Source organism: Anas platyrhynchos, chromosome 2, assembly GCF_047663525.1.
Source record: "Anas platyrhynchos isolate ZD024472 breed Pekin duck chromosome 2, IASCAAS_PekinDuck_T2T, whole genome shotgun sequence".
In the NCBI taxonomy this organism is placed as follows: Eukaryota; Metazoa; Chordata; class Aves; order Anseriformes; family Anatidae; genus Anas; species Anas platyrhynchos.
This window is the reverse complement of record NC_092588.1, coordinates 44270361-44284816: the sequence shown is the minus strand read 5'-3', so window position 1 is coordinate 44284816 and position 14456 is coordinate 44270361. Positions and strand designations below refer to the sequence as shown.

The 14456-nt window shown below is 39.2% G+C and overlaps 1 long non-coding RNA gene across 1 annotated transcript in view; it reads right to left on the bottom strand.

The window, feature by feature from the left end:
- Positions 1–1360: 1360 nt before the first annotated feature.
- The window catches only part of LOC106015759 (uncharacterized), a 29479-nt gene continuing 16383 nt past the window's right edge, over positions 1361–14456 (bottom strand). Inside the window, exons 3-4 of the long non-coding RNA XR_011807513.1 lie at positions 11999–12121; positions 1361–1714 (exon numbers count right to left, since the gene is read on the bottom strand). This is a non-coding gene — a long non-coding RNA (uncharacterized lncRNA). The remainder of the gene's footprint in view (positions 1715–11998; positions 12122–14456) is intronic.

Below are 14456 nucleotides of genomic sequence, written 5' to 3'. Positions count from 1 at the left end.
CAGAAATACAATTAATTATTTCTTGAATTATTTTAAAAACAAGTCTTATAATACAGTATTATGACGTCAGGGTATCATAACTTTAATGTTATTAAAATAAGGGAAAAAATGTAAATATCATGAATACTATTGTAACTTTGTTAGCCAGTCACCATCTTACACAGTCCCTATTCTAGATAATATAGTAAACAGAAAGTTAATTATTGGGAGAAAAAAAAAAAAAGAGAGAGAGAGAGAGAGAGAGAGAGAAAGAAAGAAAGAAAATAAAAAAGAAAAAGAAGAAGAAGAAAAAAGAAAAACAAAGAAAAACCTTTATCCTTGTGTACCACACAGATTTTATCTGCTTTTAACATATGAGGATCTCAGTTTTATAATTACACACAGGTACATAAAATAAGACTTTGCTTTGAACTGCTTGAAATACAACATAAAAGAATTGCACACTCCAGATGCAGTATTAGGTTGGCTTGCTATAATATTGGAAGGTAGCATGCAGGTAAATTAATTATGGGACAGAGGGCTTGTCACATCTTCACCAAAGATTCCTTCTAGATCCTGCAAAAGGGCTGCAGCAGAAGTTTTCAAAAATTGCATTTATTTACTTATTTATTTAATCATTTGACCACCACTTCTGTTGTGGCAGTATTACACCTCAGGTGTAACAGCATTTTTCTTTCTTTTTGATGTGCAAATTTAAGAAAGAGTGTTAATGAAGGTGGAAATGGAATGTGTTCAGCTGGAAAACCTGTGGAATGATAATTTTTATTTTAGTATCTTTTCACAGTAAGAAACATTTGTTGTTAATGTGCATTGTTTTTGTCTTCTCAAAACCCAAAGATAATTATTTCTAAATTGCCATATTTTACACAAGAATTTATTTGAAACATATGCCAAAGACACAAAACCCCAAAATGTTAACTGAAAAGTTATCTGCATTTTCATAAATTATTATTTTTATTTATATAAAGAATGTGAAAGTTGTGCTAAAAAGCTTGGATGTGACAACTCATTGAATATGGCTCTGGTTTCAAAATTACATGCAATAATAATAATTTTACAATGGTAAGTGCTAATTTCAACAGAAAATGAGAGATCCCTGCAAGGTACTTTGTGATACAGAAATGAATCAAGAGACATGTTTGAAAATACTGTCCCATTAAAATATTTATACTCTTATCCACCTACTCTATTGGATTTGGATAGATAAATATAGTTTAAAAAAATAAATTATGAAAACCATTAATTCCCTAATTTAAATGCAGATAAAATTTTATTTGTGCTTCTGCTTTCATTTCAATTTGCATTAATCAGGAGGCTATCTACACTGAGATAAATTTAGGACAAATTCATGAAATGAATACATTCTGAGTTATAAACAAAAGACAGAAACAAAACAAACAAACAAACAAACAAAAACCCACAGCATTTAAACTAGGCAGCTAGATATAAATATCTTATTAATCAGTTTCTGATGATAACAGTGACTACTCCAAATTCTATGAAGAAACTGTGAAAGGCTAACAATATTTGTCTTGTTCTACACACTACTGTGGATTAACACAACACCATTTAATCATCTCAGTATTACCACTGTATCCAATAACCAATGTATGAAGGGTTTGATGAAATTTTATCTCCAGTCCATCATCTTCAGGATGTAAATATTTCTTCCGCTTTAGTTCTTTCACTTTGCAAGAGGAGCAATCATTGTCACCTAAAAAAAATAAATATATATATACATATATAGAATGAAGAATGAAGAGTTTTGTCAGAGGAAGTTTCATTTTGTACAGCATAGCAATTCAAGTTCAAAGTATAGATAGTTGCAGTCATGACTGTGTGATTTATTCAAAATGTGGAGTAATATTGATTCTTGCATCTACTAAGCAATCAAGCAAACTCAAACAAAACAAACAAACAAACAAATACCTTTCTCACATTTTTGTTTTCTAGTCACTATATATCTCTCTGAAAGCTAAAAAAAGGATTCAAATATGATGTAGTTCAGTAATTTGGCCTGATTAAAAGAAAACAAAATTTAAAAATGATATCACATTTAATCTTATATTCTTAGGTAAGATAAAATATTCTTAAAGTTTATGAATTTCATAAAATGTGGAATAGTTTAACAAGCATTTGATAACAGATGAATGTGGGGCCTGGTTTTGTGTCCTTAAAAAATGAGTAATGATTTTATGATGTAGAGAATGAAACTGTGTTTCAGCAGGGACAAAGTAATTGATCATGAACAGGTAATCTAAGCTTAGTTAGAAATGAGAGAAAAAAATTGTCACTGAAATCAGTCAGTCCAAATGTACAGGAACTTGAAGTAAGTCTTTTTCATAACATTTCAGACCAGTTTTCAGATTCATGAAGACTACTTCAGATTCATTATAGACTACTGAGAGTAAATCTGCCAAATCTATCTATCTATCTATCTATCTATCTATCTATCTATCTATCTATCTATCTATCTATCTATTTTCCCTAGACAGATGAATTTACTGATAGGAGTTTAGAACCTGAGGCTCAAAGTCCCGGAGTTCCCACCTTTTATTCTCTTCCTCAATTTTAATTGCTTCTATGATTGAAGAAGTGTGGTAAGATGCACCAGTTCCCACGATCTGTTTTCCCTCTGAAAACCAAACTGACCATATAACTGTATTTAAAATGCTGTTGTGAGTGGTAAAGTAGTTAATGTTTCTATAATGCTTTAGGCTTCCCCAAAAACACAGTAGCAAGTTATGGTGTCCTATGAATAAAGCAATTTCACTAGTTAAGTCCTCCAGAACCTTCACAGAGAGCCAATTCAAGGCTCTTTGAAAATATATCCTTAATTCAGGGTGGTGTAAAGGAAGGGACTAGTGGTAGGAAGGGCCATGGTGGTTTGGACTGTTCCTGTGAGGAGAAGACCACAGGGAGGCCAGTGGTGCTCTTAGGGAGCTCTGCCTCCCCAGAAGGGATGGGAGAGGTGGTTCGGGAGGGTAAAGGTAAGGAAGGAAAGCAAGGCAGGCACACCACACATACTGAGGGACTGGGAGAAGCTCATAAGTGGCATGGAAAAGGGTCTGTTTTGTCACAGACCACTTTACTTTTCTATAGAGATTCTCCCACTTTTTTTTTTTTTTTTTTTTTGAAACTACTTTCTTCCTCTTATACTTCGACTTCAAGTTAGACTTCAACTTCTTCCTGCGGCATCTTGGAATGTTATGGTGTCTTTCCTTGTCTCTTCTCCTTCAGGCAAAGCAATACCAGTTCTTTCAAACTGTTATCATAGGCCAAGTTTCTCAGGCCTTTGATCATCCTTGTAGGATGATCACCTACAGGCATCTTTTCAATGACCACATGAAATGAAGCCTTATCAGAGATTAGGAGGTCAGAAAGTTGTGTTGTACATCTTACAGACAGTGCTTCTCTTTATAAATCAGGGTTATCAGGATAATATTTTTGTTGTTCCTATTTTTATTTTCTTCAGTAGTTGAAATCCTTGGATCCAATTCAGCTTGTGATCTTCAAAAACTTACAGCTTATTTTGCATATTTGTTGCCTGGTTATGTCTCATATTTGTGAAGCTAAGTATTTTTATCCAGAAGCAGTGTATTTTTGACATAACTCATACAGGTGGAATTACTTGCTCCTTTAAAATTTAAAGCCTACATACACTGGTGAATAACATTAAAGCTAAACTTACTGTTGTTACACTGAACAGAATTTGTTCCCATAGAGACAAGTTTTCTAGTAATAAAATTGAACTTGCATTTTGTGCTTGTATGTGTTGATGTGGGTTGAATGGACTACTTGTGTGTGTGGAAATCACATCAATAAATCACTACTAGCATTTATATATAACCATGCATGTTGCATCTTGGTTTTCATAGCATTCCACTAACACGGATCAGAGCATTCCTTGTTCTTTTCAGTACTTATTAGCCTTGTTTAGGAGCACAACATATCTGCATATCTTGTTAAAAGGGGGGTGGGGAGAGAGAAGGAAAAAAAAAAGGTAGAAAAAAAAAAAGGAAAGGGAAGCCTAAACTGGTAAGAAAGCTTCCAGTTAATACAGATTTCTGAAGGTGAAATACATTTACTGTTTAATGTTCATTTACAGAGTATTATTTTCATCTCTCTTTGCAAAAAAAAAGGAGATAAGGGTGGGCAAAACTAGCTGGAGGTAGATTTGCTTTGCTAAATCATTCCTCCTGGATTTCATTTTATTGAACAAAAGGCAATTGAGTGTTTCAGATCTGAGTTGTATTTTATATGATTTTTGAAGTAATTGTTATCAGGAAAGTGATACACACATTAGAAAAACATAAACAGTGACAAGGGCAAGTTGTCTTCATTAGGTTTGATGTGGTTTTATACATGTATGTTGTAAATACGGTAAATTATGAAGTCTATCATCAAGTTCTAGAGAACTGCAGAGATTTTGCATAACTTTATGGCATACAGACTTTAACTAGACAGCAAGATGCTACCTGTTGCTTGGCTTTGACTGAATAAAGCAGTCCAAGAAAATGCCAGAAAAATAGTCATGACAAGTTACTTTCTACTTAATCAGTATGCAATCCAAAGTGTTTCATTATGCGTATTAATATTTTTGAAGAATAGTGAGTTGGCTTGTTTCTCAATTCACTTCATTACCATCAATGTTATTAAAGCTGTTTCAAAAAAAATAAAAAAATCAATAGCATTATTCAGATGTAAAAAGATGTAATTGATGAGTAAACAAGGCCCACTGTGCTTACAGTTGTTCACAGGTGTCATTAAGTAGTTACTATCTATTTCATTACTCTCTACCACATCTTTCCTTTTACAGTCATTTATAAAGTGAGAGGTAGAAATTATATGTTTCATATTATAAGTCTTTATGACAATAATTACTTTTCTGCTTGCTTTCCACAGGGAAAAATGACTACAGAGGCAAGAGTGTTTAATTTTGATGATCATTTTGACTGAGCTGCAGTACTTGTCTGTCAATCAAAACATTTTGAAGGACTGCAAGTGGAGTTCAATTGTCTTGAAGACATCTTTCTTTTTATTTTCCAAAGAATTTCCTGTCTAAATGACTAATACAGAAAATGACATATTACATGATCATACTTATATAGGATGTGTGAATGACAGTGTCCTTCTTGGCTTAAAATTGTTTATTATGCATTAAGGTGACTAACTGTAATAAAGAGAAAAATAGCTAATATTTCTCATGTAAATTGTGTTACTGAAGTCTTATTAATTAACTCTTTCCTGAGAGTATCTTCTTAGGTAGAAATAAAACTTTTTTTTTTTTTTTTTTTCCTAGTAATTAAATGGAATTCTAAATTCATGATACAATATTTTGACAGTTTATTATCTCCTAAGATCAATCATACCTTGAGAGTTTTCTTTAGTCATGTTTGTGACATCAGCCATTTTTGGCTTCAGATTATAGAGAATGTGCTGCAATATTTGGAGTAAAATCTTTTGTTGAATAGTGTGATTGGAGCTGAAAGAGAGAGCATCCTGAGCCTCAGAACTGTCCCATGAGACTGAGACAAGAAATAACTGCAATTAGACGCTGACAAAAAATAAACAAACAACAGATAAGGACTGAGATAGAATCATAGAATCATAGAATCATAGAATATCCTGAGTTGGAAGGGACCCTTAAGGATCATCAAGTCCAACTCTTGACAGCGCACAGGTCTACCCAAGTTCAGACCATGTGACTAAGTGCACAGTCCAATCTCTTCTTAAATTCAGACAGGCTCGGTGCAGTGACCACTTCCCTGGGGAGCCTGTTCCAGTGTGCAACCACTCTCTCTGTGAAGAACCCCTTCCTGATGTCCAGCCTAAACTTCCCCTGCCTCAGCTTAACTCCATTCCCGCGGGTCCTGTCGCTGGTGTTAATGGAGAAAAGGTCTCCTGCCTCTCGACACCCCCTTACGAGGAAGTTGTAGACTGCGATGAGGTCTCCCCTCAGCCTCCTCTTCTCCAGGCTGAACAGGCCCAGTGCCCTCAGCCGTTCCTCGTACGTCTTCCCCTCCAGGCCTTTCACCATCTTCGTAGCCCTCCTCTGGACACTCTCCAACAGTTTCATGTCCTTTTTATACTGTGGTGCCCAGAACTGCACACAGTACTCGAGGTGAGGCCGCACCAGCGCAGAGTAGAGCGGGACAATCACCTCCCCCGACCTACTAGCGATGCCGTGCTTGATGCACCCCAGGACACGGTTGGCCCTCCTGGCTGCCAGGGCACACTGCCGGCTCATATTCAACTTGTTGTCTACCACGACCCCCAGATCCCTCTCTTCTAGGCTGCTCTCCAGCGTCTCATCGCCCAGTCTGTACGTGCAGCCAGGGTTTCCCCATCCCAGGTGCAGGACCCGGCACTTGCTCTTATTGAACTTCATGCGGTTGGCGATCGCCCAGCTCTCCAACCTATCCAGATCCCTCTGCAAGGCCTTTCCTCCCTCATTCGAGTCCACAACTCCTCCAAGTTTGGTGTCATCAGCAAACTTGCTCAAAATGCCTTCTATTCCTACATCCAGATCGTTTATAAAAATATTGAAAAGTACCGGCCCTAAAATGGAGCCTTGAGGGACCCCACTGGTGACCGCCCGCCAGCCTGACGCAGCCCCATTCACCATAACCCTTTGGGCCCTGCCCGTTAGCCAATCGCTCACCCATCGTATGATGTTTTTATTTAGCTGTATGCTGGACATTTTGTCCAGTAGGATCCTATGGGAAACCGTGTCAAAAGCCTTGCTGAAGTCCAAAAAAATCACATCAGCTGGTTTCCCTTGGTCCACCATACGGGTGATCTTATCATAAAAGGAAATCAGGTTAGTTAGGCAGGACCTACCCTTCACAAACCCATGCTGGCTGGGGCCAATGACTGCTTTGTCCCCCAGGTGCGCCTCAATACGTTCGAGAACCATCTTCTCCATGATTTTACCAGGCACTGATGTGAGACTGACAGGCCTGTAATTGCTAGGGTCTTCTTTCTGACCCTTCTTGAAAATCGGCACAACATTTGCCAGCTTCCAGTCTACCGGGACCTCTCCAGACTCCCAGGATCGTTGAAAAATAATTGAGAGAGGTTCCGCGATGACATCCGCCAGCTCCTTCAGCACCCGGGGATGAATCCCATCCGGACCCATGGACTTGTAGGGATCCAGGTGGAGTAGCAGATCCCGCACACGTTCAGGGTCGGTTGGGAGTTTGTCATCCCCACCGTCCCGGTCCTCCAGCTCGGGGCACCCTGGGTCCCGAAGCCCATCATCGGCATTGAAGACAGAGGCAAAGAAGGCGTTAAGCGTCTCTGCTTTGCCTATGTCATCGTCTGTGAGAAGACCTTCCCTGTCAAGGAGCGGCCCTATGTATTCTTTAGTTCTCCTTTTTCCATTCACATATCTAAAAAAACCCTTTTTATTTTCTCTCACAGACACAGCCAGCTTCAACTCTAGGTGTGCTTTAGCCACACGAATTTTCTTCCTACAGACACGAGCAGCATCCCTGTATTCTTTCCATGTCACCCGGCCCTCCTTCCAGTAGCGAAACACTCTCTGTTTCCACCTAATCTCCGTAAGAATGTTCCTGTTCAGCCACGCCGGCCTCCTGCCACGCCTGCCTGACTTGCGGTATTTAGGAATTGCCTGTTCTTGTGCTTCTAGGAGGCATCGCTTAAAGAGTGACCAGCACTGGTGGACATCAAGGCCTTCAAGAGCAGCTTCCCAGGGGACCTTGCTGACTAGTTCCCCGAGCAGCCTGAAGTCCGCCTTCCCCATATCTAGGGATGATATTGATGATATAGGGATGAATAGATAATATTGGTTGGTAACCAGATAAACACTAAAATCAATTTTAGACAAACATGTTTATCTTTTCAGTACTTGGCAGTAGACGTATGTTAAATAGAAAGCAGCTGACAAGTTTTCTGAAGCAAATACAGTCTCATACAACAACAACAAAAGACTTGAAATGGTAATATAGATCATAGAACTATCCACTCTAAATGGCTAAGTTTTAGTATTAACTACACCATAAAGCAGTGTACAAAGCAATGTAAAGGCTACACAAAGGACAGTATTTGTGAACTTGTTTTTCAATTCATTACCTATTTAGAAAGAGAAAAACATATTTAGAAAGAGAAAAACATAGGTTTTTGTCAGCTGTTTTTATTATCGACAATAAATTGAAGACATTTTCTTCAGAAGAAGAAAAGCCCAAAGAATTTGATGGGCTTTCACATTACACCTATCAAGGCAAATAAATAAATAAATAAATAAATAAAATCACACATTTGTGGATTACATGCACAATCCAAAAGGCTGTTAAAAAAAAAAAAAAAAAAGTCATAATATTACCAATTTGGCATTTGTAGAAGCACTGAAATTTCATATGCTGGCCAAGGGGATTTGATCATCTTCTCTATATTACTCATTATATCAGCAGTAACTACAGGCTTTGATAATTATTCCTGTGAATTTCCATTTTTGCCCAAGCTAGCATCATGCTGACGAGGGAAGCAACCTGCCGGTGTGTTTTTGCTGAGCATTGTTTTTCCCTAGCTGTCACCCCAAACGTCCAACCCGCTGCACATCTGACGCAGGGCTACAATCCTCACTTGACTGAGTGACGCCTGGGGACACAGTGCAGGTGTAACGTGCCCTGAGCCCTGCCCAGGTGTTTCAGTGGGCTGGGACAAGCCCAGTGCTACTGGGAGCTGCCGTGGGTCTGCGTGCCTCCCCGGTGAGGAAAAGCACGGAGGCTGAGTCTACCCTGAGGAATGGGGTGGGTGGGGTGCTCCTTTATCAGAGCTAAATGACCCAATAAAACATTACTGCTGTTGTTCTTCTGATTACATACAAATATTTCTGGAAGAAAGGATTCCCATTCAGTATCAAACAGACTTAGATATATTGCTGGAGGAAAACATGCATGCTTAATAATAAATGCAGATTTTTATTTATTTATTTATTTATGTTTCTAATGGACATTTGATTACCAATGCAGGAATCCTTACACTTAAAATAATAATGGTGATTTAAATATTTATACACATATATATTGCATATATGTTGCATTTCTGTTTTACACTGCCATACAAAATCCATATATAAAATACACATTTTCCAACAAACCAAACAATAAATATTTTTTTCTGTCAAGTAACCTAGGTGAAGAGCATGCTGTATTTAATGTCTGAAGGTTATAACCACAGCAGAAAACCAAACACAGCACGATGCTAAAATATTTCACCCCTGGCGTGCCTGATCTGTTCCCAACAGCACAGGGCTGAAATTTGAGCCTCCTGTGAATGCTGAGAGGCCCGCGTCTGCAGCCTCAAGTGTGGCCTGGGGATCGTCTCTCTGCGCTCTCATGAAGTGCCCACAGCATGCAGCCAGGCCAAGCACATACAGTGGGGCTGTGAAGCGTGTGGCCTAGTTAACCACAGCATGCTGCCTACAACCACGCCTCGACAGGGAATCCTGCAGACAGGCAAACTGGCTGGGACAAAACAACAGCTTTGCTCGTATAACTAGTTCTAACTAGTTAACTGTTTAGAATGAAAAGTTTACTCTGAGATCGGAAAGCCTAATCTCCTCTTCCTGTATTTTCTCAGTCCTGTTGTGCTTTCTAGTTTTAGCCAGTTCTAGAAGCACTAAATACGTGTGAGACGCTAAAATAAGTCTGGAGACATTTTAGAAAGCCGGTACTAGGGTGGCTGGCCCCACCTCGCTGCTCATGGCAGGCAGCTCACCGCTGTGAGCGTGAACCAGTTTCTCAAGCACGGTAGGCCACAACCCAGCATGCTAACTTACACCAAAACCGATGTCGGCTTCACTTAATGCACTCAACCATGAATTACAACGGCCAAATGCTGGCCTGATCTTGCTGACTCTGTGAGAAATCTGAGGGGGAAGAAATTTGTTCATGTTCTACTATCTTGTTCATCTGCTCTGATGGTGGAGGTTTCTCATTTTTTTCCCACTGGGATTTTATTTTATTTTATTTTTTATTTTATTTTATTTTATTTTATTTTATTTTATTTTATTTTATTTTATTTTATTTTATTTTATTTTATTTTATTTTATTTTATTTTATTTTATTTTATTTTGCTGATGGGCATCACCATTCTCCACCCTGTACATATGTGTGAATTGTGTTTCATTCAGGGCTCTTGCTGCAGCATGCGCCATACTAATGCCTAGCTGTATAGGATGGAGGTTTAACGGAATGGGGAAATGAGGAAGAAAGAAAAAGAAAAAGAGAGAGAGAAAGAGTAGTCACAGCTTTTAAAAACCATTCTTGATGTAAGGGGAAGCACACCATACCCACAGGATAAACAAGAGACTTGAAAGAAGGAAAGAAGGAAAGAAAGAAGGAAAGGAAGGAAGGAAGAGAGAAAGAGAGAAAGAGAGAAAGAGAGAAAGAGAGAAAGAGAGAAAGAAAGAGAGAGAGAAAGAGAGAAAGAAAGAGAGAAAGAGAGAAAGAGAAAGAAAAAGAGAGAGAGAGAGAGAGAAAGAGAAAGAGAGGGAGAGAGAAAGAGAGAAAGAGAGAGAGAGAGAGAGAGAAAGAGAGAGAGAGAGAAAGGAAGGAAGGAAGGAAGGAAGGAAGGAAGGAAGGAAGGAAGGAAGGAAGGAAGGAAGGAAGGAAGGAAGGAAGGAAGGAAGGAAGGAAGGAAGGAAGGAAGGAAGGAAGGAAGGAAGGAAGGAAGGAAGGAAGGAAGGAAGAAAAGTTCATGTGTTGTGATTGGAAACAAGGCTAATAAGGAGACAGGCAGCACCCTAGCTCTGAGCTGTACCTTAGACAGATCAGGCAGTCCTCCATTTCCATGGCCACCAGCCCTATTGACAAAATTTTTAGAGCTCTTGAATACATGAATGCCAGCCTAAAATGCTAACTGAAGTGGATTATTTTAGCACTGCAACAGTTGACCAAAAGCATTTTTGTAGGTCTTAAAAAGAAACCACGCACTGAACACTTTACTTGATACCTCAGCCTGAGAGTCAGCATATAGCCAAACAAAACCACATTTCCCTACAAGTCTCTTAAAAATTACTGCCCATTAACTGTTCATTTTCTTAGCCTGAAGTTGAAACCACAGCACTGCAAACACTGCTGTTAACAAATGCTACTTGAGGTTTTGACTGAAACCTCACTCAGATGCAAGATTTGTTGGACGTTCTCGGAGAATCAGCTGTGAGTCCAAGCCCTCACAACAAGCCCAGGCAATAGTAGAGTGCAAACATTGCACTACAGGAGCTGCAAAGTCACAGGTGCTCCTCCTGTGTGCCATTTCTGCAGGGGGACCTGGGGCTGCCCCTCACCAGGGGCATCCCAGGTTGGCCCCACTACCCCTTGGGCAGGACCCACTCCTGGGATGCTGTGTGGTGGAACCATCACTGCTGAGCAGAGTGTGCAAGGAGAAGGATTCACCATGTTCTGCAGCTTTTCTATTCATGGCCTCCTGGCATCAACAGGATCAGAAGATCAGTGTTTGTCCTTGGGAATATGGAGGATTTTTAAAATAAACATGGACAAAACTGCTTAGTTTACTTTAAAATGATCAAACAAAGGTGAAATTTAATGTATTATTATTTTTTTTCTATTCTTTTTTAGACATTTAGTCCAGGCCTAATATGAAATTTCCTAGCCCTTATGTTAGAGAATAAACCACGCTGTGTATGGCTTCATAAAAGCTTAAGTGAAAAGTAATACATGAATATTCATAATTTATATTGGGATAGAAGTATAAGAAATTCCTGAGTAATATAAAAGGGCAGTGCTATTTATTATTCTAAATTTTTGTAGCTCTAAAACATTTTATTTTTGGTTTAATTTCAAAAGAATGCCAGAATGTGTAAAAACTTGTTTTTCTTTTAATATGCCAGTACTGAAAGCAAAATGAAATTAAAGTTTCCTCATCTTGAGTTTCTATTTGAATGTGCAAGTTAGCCTGACTGTTTAACAATCTAAAAGAGAAGAAAGAACTACAGCTCACAGATACTTGCCTGATGATTTATCCACTACTCAGGTAGTTACTTCTCAGTGGGACCTGCAGCATCAGTTCAGTAAAGGTGAATATTCACACGAGAAGTGAGACTGAAGCAAGTTCATACAGGTACACAGGTACACTAAAGAACAACAGATATCAAAAAGTTAGTATTTACAACAATGGATTCCACTGAAGCAGGCTTATTTTATTAGCTGAATGCAGAATGGCCTGGTGAATTTCTGAGTTAGTGGGTGATTTTCTAGTAATTTTGCATAAGAATAACTTTTCTAACTTTCCTAGAGCTTTAATACATACTTGACATGCAATTTTATTCTATCTTGTATTCAACAGAAGTAGTGATTACTACACAGGAGGGAATCATAGAATCACAGAATGGCTGAGGTTGGAAGGGACCTCTGAAGATCATCTAGTTCAAACCCCTGCCAAGCAGAATCACCTAGAGCACGTTGTGCAGGATGGCATCCAGGTGGGTTTTGAATATCTACAGAGGAGACTCCACAACCTCTCTGGGAAACCTGTTCCAGTGCTCTGACACACTCACAATAAAGAAGTGCCCTCTCATATTCAAACGGAATTTCCTGTGCTTCAGTTTGTGCCCATCGTCTCTCATCCTGTTGCTGAGCACAACCAAGAAGAGACCATCTCTGTTCTCTTGACACACTCCCCTCAGCTATTTATAGTCATAGAATGGCTTGGATTGGAAGTGACCTTAAAGATCATCAAGTTCCAACCCCCCTGCCATAGGCAGGGATGCCACCCACTACATCAGGTTGGGCAAGGCTCCATCCAGCCTGGCCTTGAACACCTTCAGGGATGGGGCATCCATAACCTCTCTTGGCAACCTGTTCCAGTGCTTTACTACCCTTACAGTGAAGAATTTCCCCCTAATGTCTAGTCTAAATCTGTCCCTTTTTAGTTTAAGACCATTCCCTCTTGTGCCGTCATTATCTGTTCAAGTAAAGCGTCCTTTTCCATCCTTTTTATAAGACACCTTTAAGTATTGAAAGGCTGCAATGAGGTCTCCCCAGAGCCTTCTTTTCTCCAGGCTGAACATCCTCAGCTCTTTCTGTCTTTCTTCATAGGAGCCCTCTGATCATTTTTGTGGCCCTCCTCTGGACCTGCTTGAAGAGCTTCACATCCTTCTTGTGCTGGGAGTCCCAATTCTGGACACAGCACTCCAGGTGGAGCCTCACAAGGGCAGAGCAGAGGGGCACAATCACCTCCCTTGACCTGCTGGTCGCTCCTCTGTCAGTGCAGCCCAGGATACAGTTGGCCTTCTGGGCTGCAAGCACACACTGCTGGCTTGTGTCAAGCCTTTCATCCACCAGAACCCCCAAGTCCTTCCCTACAGGGCTGCTCTCAATGAGTTCTTCTCCCAGTCTGTGCTCATGTCTGGGATCGCCCTGACCCAGCTGTAGCACTTTGCATTTGGACTTGTTGAACCTCATGAGGTTCACATGGGACCACTTCTTCAGCCAGTCCAGGTCCCTTTGAATGGCATCGCTTCCTTCTTCGGCATCAACTGTACTACTTAGCTTGGTGTCAACTGAGGGTGCACTCAATCCCATCATCTATGTCATTGATGAAGATATTGAAAATCACTGGTCCCAAGACAGACAGATAGGGAAGAATCAAAGTATTTTATTCTTGACAATTTTTGTAAAATTGGTGTTTCCTCGGTGTTTTTGCAGAACTTAATTATACAAGAGCTGAAGCATTAATAACTATGATGGTGGAAGCTGGGCTTGAATTTCTCTAAATTGTACAGCCGCAAATTCATTAAATTGAGATATTATATTGGTGTAAACAAGAGAAGAATCAGGCTAATAATCTCCAAAATGGAAAACACATAACCAATTAATTCCATATTATTATAATTCTTATGGCATGTATAAGATAGACAGAGGATCTCAGGGATTTGCCCGAGGCCACAGATAGAGCTGCAAGTGAATCAAGGATTAAAACAGAGGAGAAACTGATTATCATTCAACTCAGTTTTTCATGTAGAGTATCCAGTAAAGATCATACATAGCTTGATCAGATACATGAGACTGCCTGACCCTTTTTCTTATTTAATAAAACCTGTCTAAAATAATGGCATTTTAAAAATACATACATGTGTATGTTATAAATGATTATTTCATTTTACAGTCTTCGATAAGTGTAGCTGCTAAATAGGTCAGGTGCAGATCCTTCCCTGTCAGCACAATAATTATTGTACATATTGTTCTTAAAACTGATGCTATCAAGAAAGAATGTGTCATTGAGTTTCATCTTTTACATGAAAGAAAGAAAAAATAACAAATCATATAAGTGATTAAACCACACCAGAATGAACAATGGAGAAACATTACATTGAAGAGGGAGCCTTAGTATCTATTGTTACCATATGTATATACATACATATATACATATATATATATGAGAGATATAGGCATGCACATACACACAGT